Source organism: Lathamus discolor, chromosome 4 (assembly GCF_037157495.1).
Source record: "Lathamus discolor isolate bLatDis1 chromosome 4, bLatDis1.hap1, whole genome shotgun sequence".
NCBI classification, from domain to species: domain Eukaryota; kingdom Metazoa; phylum Chordata; class Aves; order Psittaciformes; family Psittacidae; genus Lathamus; species Lathamus discolor.
Genome location: NC_088887.1, coordinates 15302402 through 15313050, shown reverse-complemented (window position 1 = coordinate 15313050; position 10649 = coordinate 15302402).

Genomic DNA, 10649 nt, shown 5'->3' with positions numbered 1-10649 from the left:
CAGTTCTCCGTCTTAATGAGATAAAGTCAATGCATGCATGTTGGCACAAAATAACTTGATACTCCTCTGCTATCAGATTTCATTTTAGGTCTGTGATTCAGGAAAGAAAATTTTTTAAACTTATAATTTTGATATTCAAAATTCTCTAAAAGAAACTAATTTCTTCTTACCTGTATGAATCACAGTGAGGGAAGTGGTAGATTACACATTACAAATAGATGCTACGGTGCAGAAGTTCAACGGACAGCACACTGATTAATATAATCAGAAACTGACCTTTATTCACTTCAGAGCACTGCCTTTTATAGCTTCCAAGCTTGGTCCCACGCTTAAGCTTTAGAATGATTGGTTTCTACACACAATGCAAAGACAGCTGGTTGGTTCCTTCTTCAGCATCCGGGAGCAACACTAGCTGATTGGTTCCTTCTTCAGCATCCGGGAGTTGTTTCCCTCCTGCATACTTCCGCATACGTGGCCACAACTTTGCCCTGAAGTAACCTGAACTAGGCCGTTAATCCTTACTACAAACTCTAACCAATGGCAAGAGTCCTGGATAGCTCACATGCCCATTGTTTGTTAAAAAGCCCTCAACAAATCCACCTTCTTTATTTTGAGCGATCCAGACCCCTTTAATCATTAGTGATACTACAGACATTAAGCAACGCCATACTATACTAATAATAACAACAAAGACTATAATGCTTAATAATATCATAATGCCTGATCTAAACAAATCTGCAAACCACCCAGTAATACCTAAATTTTGGAGCCAACCATCCAAAACATGATTGGTCATTAATTTCTTTGTGTTATCTTTTAATTGGGATAGTTGTTGATGAATTGAACTAGAATAGTCAGATAGATTCATACAATACATTCCTTCAAAATCTGCACAACCATGGCCCTGTGCTAAAAGCAAAAAATCAATGGCTGCACGATTTTGTAAAACTGCATGCCTAAATCTTCTAATAATTCTGATAAGACATTAGATGTGATACTAATCTGGTTTGCAGTCCAGTAAGCTAAACGCTCTATGTCTTTTAGTGCCCTCCCAGCCGTTGCCCCAGGAATAAAAATGGACATAAAAACTCTTCCGACTTTACCTAACATATTAACATTATCATTACAGTTTGGTCCTAGTTGTTCTATTGATCTTCTTTATCGTTGCTCGGTTTTACTTTTATAAAATGATAGCATATCCCTCATGCTGGGAGCAAACATAGTCAACTTCCCTATGTAACCTGGCCCTCCCTGAACATTTTTTTGTACCCCTTGCCAAGCTCTATGTCCACAGATTAAAATATATCCCTTAGGAAATTGTTTTGTCAAATTATTCCAAATAGAAAATTTACTACCTAGGGTCTCAGCACCTATTGCTCCATTACAATATCCGTTTTTCTATAATTTTTATAATCATAATTACTCGACATATTGGTCCATTGTGTCCAAATATATTTCCTATAAAAGTTTATCCCTATAGGTGCTGATCCCCCAAAATAAAAACATGACCCATTGCCTGCTAAGGATCCCCAGAGATCTAACTCCTGAGGGTCCAAAGGCATTGTGGCATTTAAGGCATTAATGATCATTGCTCCAGCCTTCCCTGTTTGATTCGCTTTCCCATAACAGCAGGCTGGTTTGTTTTCTGGAACAGTACAATCATAAATTCTATGACATGTCTGGTTAATGAAAGAGCCATTTAAAACCGTCCTGTTATTTATCCAATTGGTCCAGTCCGCCAGGCACAGGTAAGGGACACCGATTAAACAAGTACGAAAAGGGTCCCCAGGAGTGGCCATGGAGAGACAGACGGATGACTGGTTCGTTTGGTTTGCCCAGGTGATCCACATGTTCTCTCGGGGTTCTATGGTATGTAATGCTTGACCTAAAGTCATAGCCAACATCCACAAACTCATAATTGAGGCTATTCTGAGGTTCCCTCGATCGGTGATTTCCAAGGTTTTACCCATCGCGCTGGAATGCAACAAGGGCCTTCTCCTGTAATCAAACACGTATAACCTCGACCAGTCATACAAACCTCAACTGGCCCCTTCCATTCTCCCGGTTTGAGACCTCTGTATTGAACAAAAATCTTTTCCTTTTTTGTTAACCCTGATTTTAAGGCACTACCGTGAATTACCATGGGAGGTTCTTCCCTTTCTCCTGCCAGGCGTAAATAATTTAACGCATATAATGCTTTTGCCAAGCGTTCAATAGGTCCTACACCGCTCTCCCCCGTTTTTTGTTTAAGTAAGAGGCTTTTAAGGGATTGGTGAGCCCGCTCAACAATTGCTTGTCCAGTGGGTGAATTAGGGATTCCGGTGAGATGTTTCACACCCCAAAGAGAGAAAAAGCAGTGAAACCTAGCAGAAGTAGAGGCTGGAGCATTGTCTGTTTTAAGAGATAGGGGTACACCTAAAATGGCAAAGGAGGCATGAAAGTGTTTCACAACATGGTGAGAAGTTTCTCCAGTTTGAGCGATGGCCCAAATTGCCATGGAAAAGGTGTTGACCGAGACATGAGCGTATTTTTGACATCCAAATTCTGGAACATGAGTGACATCCATTTGCCAAAGTTGTAGTGGTAAAATGCCTCAAGGATTTACTCCAATACCAAGGCCAAAGCCTGCGTGTTGACATGCAGGATGAGAGTTTACAATTCCTTTTATTTCAGTAAGATTAGTCTGATTTGAAGTCACTTGAATCTTTATAACATGAGGCATACCAGTGAATCCTACACACCATGTAACCGGTCTTAATAATGGGGATTTAACAAATGTGCCCAGTATACTTGTCCATTACCCATGGTCACACATAATAGAACAGATATCACAAAGATTTCTGTCATTGCCATTTCTTTATGTTATTGAGTTCTGGGGCATTATACATTTCGCTGGCAGCCAGTATGGTCCTGTCAATAGCTGTACACAGCCATATCCTTGACTCCATGTCAGCAATGGCACTGGTCCTTTCCCCTTGTTATCGTGTAGGTCTTTATATAGAACCAGTGGATTGGGCAAGGAATTGTTCATCACGTGGAGAAAATCCTTGCATTCCCCCCTTTTTTTTGTTTTTTTTTTTTTTTTGTTTGTTTGTTTGGTTTGTTTTGTTTTTGTTTTCTATATCTTTTAGATGACCCTACTTGAGCAGGGGCTTTGGACTAGATCATACCTCCAACATATGCCAGCCACAGGGTGCTGGGCCTGCCCTTTTTCTCCTGGATGGCTCTCTGATACCAGGGGAGGCCATCCCTCACATCAGGGTCTGGCATGGCATGTGTCCCCACCGCTCCACGCCTGCTGGGTTGCAGCCAACAGTGGAGCTAAAGGTTCTTCTTGTTGGCAAACACAGAGACCAAACCAGTCTTGCCCTTGACTGTGGTAGCGGGCATTTGGCCAACCTCAGTCCTTGCACCTTGTTGTCAATGCAGTTTCACCTGCTTCATCCAGTAACAAGTCACTACTATGGCAAAGCACATACAGATTTACATTAGCAGAGTAACTATTACAGGGTGCAGCAGCATGTTGAAGATGCTGATGGCAGCGAGGGACTAGCCAAAGAAATTTTTTACCAGTAGAGTTCTCCCACCCTCTTAATTTGTTCCATTACCTGCTTTATAACAGTACTGTCATATTAGAATCTTTCTAGCTTTTGCCTTAGCATTTTCTAGCAGCTGCTGCAAATTTGCATGCTTTAACATCTCTTTTGCAAGTGACAAATCCACACAATACAAGGTGTAGTTTCTTATTAGCAACTGGCTAGTAAATACAGGTGCTTTTATACACAAAATCACAGCCTCTAATTATAGCTACTTTACAAGTACACTTATTCAAGTTGTTAATTTTCAGTTGCCTCCAAGTGATGTTTTGCAATAGTTCATTTTTCTCTTCCTCTATCTCATTCTGCTTGGGGTATTCACGGTCGGCTCCTGTAGCTGAGGCATTGGGTTTTTCCACTCATCTGTCCAACTCATGGCACGGCTTGACAAGCTTTGCAGGCAGCTGCCATGGACCTGTAGGTAGGAGGACACAAATATACTCCCTCTTCCAGGTTATCAGTTTTTGAAAAGTAGACAGGTTAAAGTGTTTCCTTAAAGGAGAGGCATTCTGATGCAAAAGGAATGTAAAGCAGCTGCAGAAGTAAACTGCACATTTTTAACAGTCAAGAAGTTTGCTGCATCATTACCCTTTTTTTTTTTCCTTTCTCTGGCACCCTGATGCTGCTTAGGTGACGGCTGATAAAGCTTGGGGTTGCACTACCCCTCTCGCTTTTCCAGTTAGCAGTTCTTGTTTCAAGTGATCTGTTCCTCCAAGTGTTGGATTCACCCCCAGGTTACTTTAAACACACTAAGCAAGGCTCCTACCATGCGTCTGCTGTGTTGCAGGCACTCTTTAGGCTTTGTCTGTGGTGTCTCTACAAACTGCCTCAATACTTCAATAGATGGAGAGGTTTGGTTTTTGTTTCTTGGGTTGTATTTTTTTTTGTTTTGTTTTGTTTTGGTTTGGTTTTTTGGTTTTTTTTCCAAAGTTTTTCACCCTGCTTTTCATGGGTACAAACACCGGCCTGCTCGGCAGCAGCTATAAATGCCTGCCTACTCCACAGCAGTTACAGCTGCCTGGCTGCTTCAGCAACAACCATAAACACCTGCCAGCAACTGCACTTTTGCATTAACCCTTTCTTGCCTGAAATGTTAAACTGCTACCTGTTAAAAACTTTTACATGAAACCGACAACAAAAAAATGCATAGAACACCATCTGCCCTTAGCACACACAGACACATATAGGATCCCACAAGCACACTCCACACAACTACAATATTTGAAACACAAAATCCAGGCGATCATTACTCCCACTACATGGTCCCACGTACAGAATGTGGCACAAGGACCCTCTGAAGACTATCAGGAAACCAGCTCCAAGAAGCATCATCGCAGGCTCAACCTTAGCAAGTGTCCCCCCAGAGGCTCTGCCTCCCCCACATTGCATGAGGCTTGGGCTTTTATACTGACCAAAATGCACACTCATTCCGACACAGGTGGCCAGCTTACGTCAGAAGAAGTGGCCAACAATATCTATAAAGTTCTCCAAGTGTCAATAGAAACATAGACATATTTGCCAACTTCTAGTACATGAGTATCACAGAGAGACTGTATCAAATGAGTTGTATATGGGGCCCCAAGTCCACGGTCCGCCACAGTACGCCCGATACCCCTGATAAGAGCATACGAGAGACCTTCCCACCGTGGGTCTTGATCCAGCACATACATCACAGGGAAAGCACACAATACATCTGCATCCTCCACCCATCTTGCTTCTCCCTCTACAGCTGCCCATTTATCATGAGGATCTGTGGGATATAAATCAGACTCCTTTCTGGATGAATAGGCTCCAGGTCAAAAGGATCATCTTCATCTCTGTCCTCAGTCTTCACAGCCATGGAGGCTACTGGCAGAGGTTCGGGGGTTGGGGGTAGGGGGGTGGGGGGACAATGAGTTCCATGATTTTTTTTTTATTTATTTATTTTTCACTTCAGGAGCTGTTGATTGTGATGGTTGAAGGGGCTTTACGATTAAGGCTTGTACCGACATGGGTCCAGGCACTGATATCGGGGAAAATAGTTCATTTGAAGCAGATTCTGTCCCAGAGGAATTCAGCGAAAGCGCAGCAAACGCAGACGCAGTGGCTGCCCTTTCACTTTTCAGTTCTTCTGAAGTCTCTTTAATCAGTCGCCACAAGGTAGCTAATTTTTGAACCTCCTTGGATCCCTTACTAATTTCTTCCCATAAAGCAGATCCAATCTAGTTCCTAGCTCAAAAGCTGCACCCACTCCCAAAATTAGCTCCCAGTCCTTGGCCCATTTTAAAAGGGCTTTTAAGGTACCATCATCATATGTTAGTCATCTCTTAGAAAGGATATGTTGGAGGAGCTTTACTACTGCCGCCTCTTCTTTCGACAGTGAGACTCCCATCTCCTCCCCAACCGCTCACATGATCAGGGTGAGATTCCCTCTCTCGTCATGCTTCCCTTTCCATGTGGATACCTCAGAGTGCACTCTGCTTTTTCAGCTGCCGGGACAGCAACCCCTTTGGTCAGCTTTTCTGCTCCCCTCATATTCCAGCTGTCTTCTCTGCTCAGTCAAGCAACAGCAAGAGGGTCCCTGTTCTGGTGCCTTTTGCGGAAGACCAACGGAGAGCACGCTGATTAATATAATCAGAAACTAACCTTTATTCACTTCAGAGCACTGCCTTTTATAGCTTCCAAGCTTGGTCCCACGCTTAAGCTTTAGAATGATTGGTTTCTACACACAATGCAAAGACAGCTGGTTGGTTCCTTCTTCAGCATCCGGGAGCAACACTAGCTGATTGGTTCCTTCTTCAGCATCCGGGAGTTGTTTCCCTCCTGCATACTTCCGCATACGTGGCCACAACTTTGCCCTGAAGTAACCTGAACTAGGCCATTAATCCTTACTACAGACTCTAACCAATGGCAAGAGTCCTGGATAGCTCACATGCCCACTGTTTGTTAAAAAGGCCTCAACACTAGGGTTCGCATGTTACTGCAGAATGACCCATGCTAGGCTCCTTTGGTTAATGATTTTAAACAAAGCCACTGTCCTTCATACATAAAAAATCATGGGAGTAAGGTGAGGTTCCCAATGGCCAAAAAAAAAAGAGTAATATAACCCCCATTTTCAAGAAGTGGAAAATGGATGACCTGTGGAAATACAGACCAGTCAGTCTCAACTCTGTGCCTGGCAAAATCTTGGAGCAGAATCTCCTGGAAGGCATGCTAAGGCGCATGAAAAACAACAAGGTGCTGGGTGACAGCCAGCATGGCTTCACCAAGGGAAATCTTGCCTGATCAATTTGGTGGCCGCCTATGACAGGGCTACGGAACTGATGGACAGGGGTAGAGCAGTTGACGTCATCTACCTGGACTTGTGCAAAGTGTTCAACACTGTCCCACACGACATCCTTGTCTCTAAATTGGAGAGACACCAATTTCATGGATGGACCACTTGGTGGATAAAGAACTGGCTGGATGGCCACACACAAATAGTTGTGGTCAATGGCTCAATGTCTGTCTGGAAACCAGTAACGAGTGGTGTCCCTCAGGGATCGGTGTTGGGACTGATCTTGTTCAACATCTTTGTCGGTGACATGGACAGTGGGATTGAGTTCACCTCAGCAAGTTTGCCGATGACACCAAGCTGTGTGGTTCAGTTGGTACGCTGGAGGGAAGGGATGCCATCCAGAGGGACCTTGACACGCTTGTGAGGTGGGCTGATGCCAACCTTATGAAGTTCAACCACGCTAAGTGCAAGGTCCTACACCTGGGTCAGAGCAATCCCAGGCACAGCTACAGGCTGGGCAAAGAAGAGATTCAGAGCAGCCGTGCAGAGAAGGACTTGGGGGTGCTGGTCGATGAGAAAATGAACATGAGCCAGCAGTGTGCGCTCGCAGCCCAGAAAGCCAACCGTATCCTGGGCTGCATCAAAAGGAGCATGACCAGCAGGTTGAATGAGGTGATCCTGCCCCTCTGCTCTTGTGAGACCTCACTTGGAGTATTGTGTGTAGTTCTGGTGTCCTCAACATCAAAAGGACATGGAACTGCTGGAACAAGTCCAGAGGAGGGCCATGAGGATGATCAGGGGACTGGAGCACCTCCCGTATGAAGATAGGCTGAGAAAGTTGTGGCTGTTCAGCCTGGAGAAGAAAAGGCTGTGTGGAGACCTCATAGCAGCCTTCCTTTATCTGAAGGGGGCTTATAAGGAGGCTGGGGAGGGACTGTAGTGATAGGATAATGGGTAACGGGTTAAAACTTAAACAGTTTAGATATAAGGAAGAAGTTCTTTACTGTAAGGGTGGTGAGGCACTGGAATGGGTTGCCCAAGGAAGTTGTGAATACTCCATTCCTGGTGATGTTCAAGGCCAGGTTGGACAAAGCCTTGGGTGACATGGTTTAGTGTGAGGTGTCCCTGCTCATGGCAGGGTGGTTGGAATTTGATGATCTTAAGGTCCTTTCCAACCCTAACTATTCTGTGATTCTATATTATCTAGACTTGGCAGTGGTGAAGAACAAAGTAATATGCTCTTCCTTGTTCATTACCATATGGATAATAACCACATATTTGATTACATTATAAGCAATATGCTCAAACTTGCCAGATATACAAAAAAGCATAGAAAAGCTTTTTGATAAATAAAGTGTAAAAGAAAGTTATGTTTAACAATAAAATTACTTTATTCATAAGTTCTGACATTTTCTATTGAAAGAAAAACCAACCTCCTGCTCATAAAATGAAAAAGAAAAAAACATGAAGGACGCTTAATATCTGATAAATGAAAATAAGACAGAAAATGATGTCCTTCTTTACCATTTATAATATCTTATTCCTTATTTTTCATCTTAGGGCAACACAGAAGGATATTGCACTCTGGAAAATTTTGTTAGCTCATAGTAAGTAGTGGACCTGCTGATTCACTGATATTGCTTTGGATTTATTTCTCAGTGTTTTTCTCAAATGAGTCCAGATAGATGTAGTAGTTTGCATCTGATTTTTTCTACTTATTAGGCAAATTATTATTAGATCTCCTACGACAGAGGAAAGTCCTGAGAGCTACGCATGGCCATAGCTTCTTGATAAACTATTCACTTGGTATGTACACTTTCAGGACATTCATCTCACTTTGTCTGCAGTTTTCAAAGAGGCAATATCAATGGTGTCAAGGGAAAAAAAAGCACCACCAAAATGTGAGACTTTAAACAACAGAAAAAGAACCACCACAATTGGAAAGTTCTGGAAAACAGCTGAAACCCCTTAGCTGGTGGTGATATTTAAAAGGGTGTTCAGTTATCCTTTAGACTCTTCTTTTGTGTCCGTAAGTAACAGCAACAGTGTTTTCATGACCTGGACCCTGTATTGTCACTCTCCATCAGACTATTTAAACTACAAACTGCTAGAGTTTGTAAGAATTAAAAAATCAAAAGATTCCCTAAATGGAGTAGTGTATTAGATTATATTTGTGGTGGCTTGGCAGGTGGCAGCAAGTTAGCTATTGATGGGGGATTTAAAGACTTAAGTTTTCTGTGGGGCAGATGAGAAACAAGGCTAAGAAGATCTACCATGTTTGAAGAAGATTATTGCATTATTTAAGACCTTTCTGGTATTGCTGTAAAAAAAATATATTTGACAAGAACTCACTGGCTGTAGTGATACTTTAACTGGAAAGGAACACCATAACATGTCTTATAGAAAATACACATCAGGCTCTGGCATCTGTCATTTCTGTATGCAATATTTATATTACATGTGTCATTATAGCATCTAAGTACTGTTCAAGTATTGAAATACAACTTATTTCTAAACCAGGAACATTTTGACAACACAGAGTATCAGTTTACCATCTCAACAAAGCCAGATGACAAAACAAAGTTATCAGAATCTATGTAATCAAGTCCATGTATCACAATGAAAATCCTTAAAATGGATTTGATTGATATTAAGAACTTGTGTAGTGGTAGAAGTCCCGTATAACGTACTTGCTTGCTGCTTCTTCTGAAGAGTTAAAACAGAATTTAAAAATTGAAATGTTTTGAGATTTATAAATACTTTCAGCTAACAAACAAACAGTATTATATCTTGCATTTCTCCTGTCCTACCTGGGTTTTACTATGTATCTCCCAGTTTTCATCCAAACCCATCTCTTTGATATGCTCACTGGTATCCTCAGTGGCCAGAAATTTATAAGGAGCTATGCCGCAAACCACATATCTTAGTTTCAAAACTTTACATGTGCATTGTCTGAACTAAGAGTTGTGATAGCACTGAACCCTGAAAGATCTCGTTTGTTCTTGGAATGACGTGCTTAGGGTACAAACGTTGTCTATCATTAATTTTTAGGACTATTTTGAAAGGAATGATTGATGGCAAGCTCAACATCAGCCAGAAAACATTATGTATGCCAAGTTCAGCAATATCCTACATGGATGTCTGGTTTTTTTGCTCCAAGGTCACACTGGTAGCCAGTCTGCTCCAGATGATGGACAGAGTAGAGCTACCAAACCATAACAGTATCAGACAAAAGTCTGAAACCAGCCTGAAAACGGCAAAGATTTTCTCTAGAAGCTACATATTGTTGTTAAGAGGCCAGTATTATCACCCAAGGAGTTCAAATAATAAAAAGTTTATAGAGTTAGGTGGGTTGAGAGCAGGATAATCTTTTGCATGTCTTAAGAATGTGAGGACTCTGACAGGGTTCTGGAAGGCCAAGGGGCAGAGAAGACCTGGCTAATCTTGTAGGACGACCTCCACAAACCACAAGCATGGTTGATTCCACAGTGCACGTGTAGAAGGCAGCCTGCATTGAAGAATAGGCACCTCCTGATTGGATTCCTATACAGAAAGGCAGTACATAGAAGGTGCAAGAAGGGAGAGGCTACCCAGGAGAATTGCAGGCACATTGTCTCAACGTGCATGGACAAGATTACGAAAAGCTCAGGTGAATTTGAAACAGAGGGATGTGATGGGTAATAGGAGTACTTCTGTAAGTAGCAAGCAAGAAGTGCTTCTAGAAGCAAAAACAGTAAGAAAAGCACAGCTTAATGAGTCAATTGATCAATTCTCAGGGCCTTGAGTGCACCAATGAG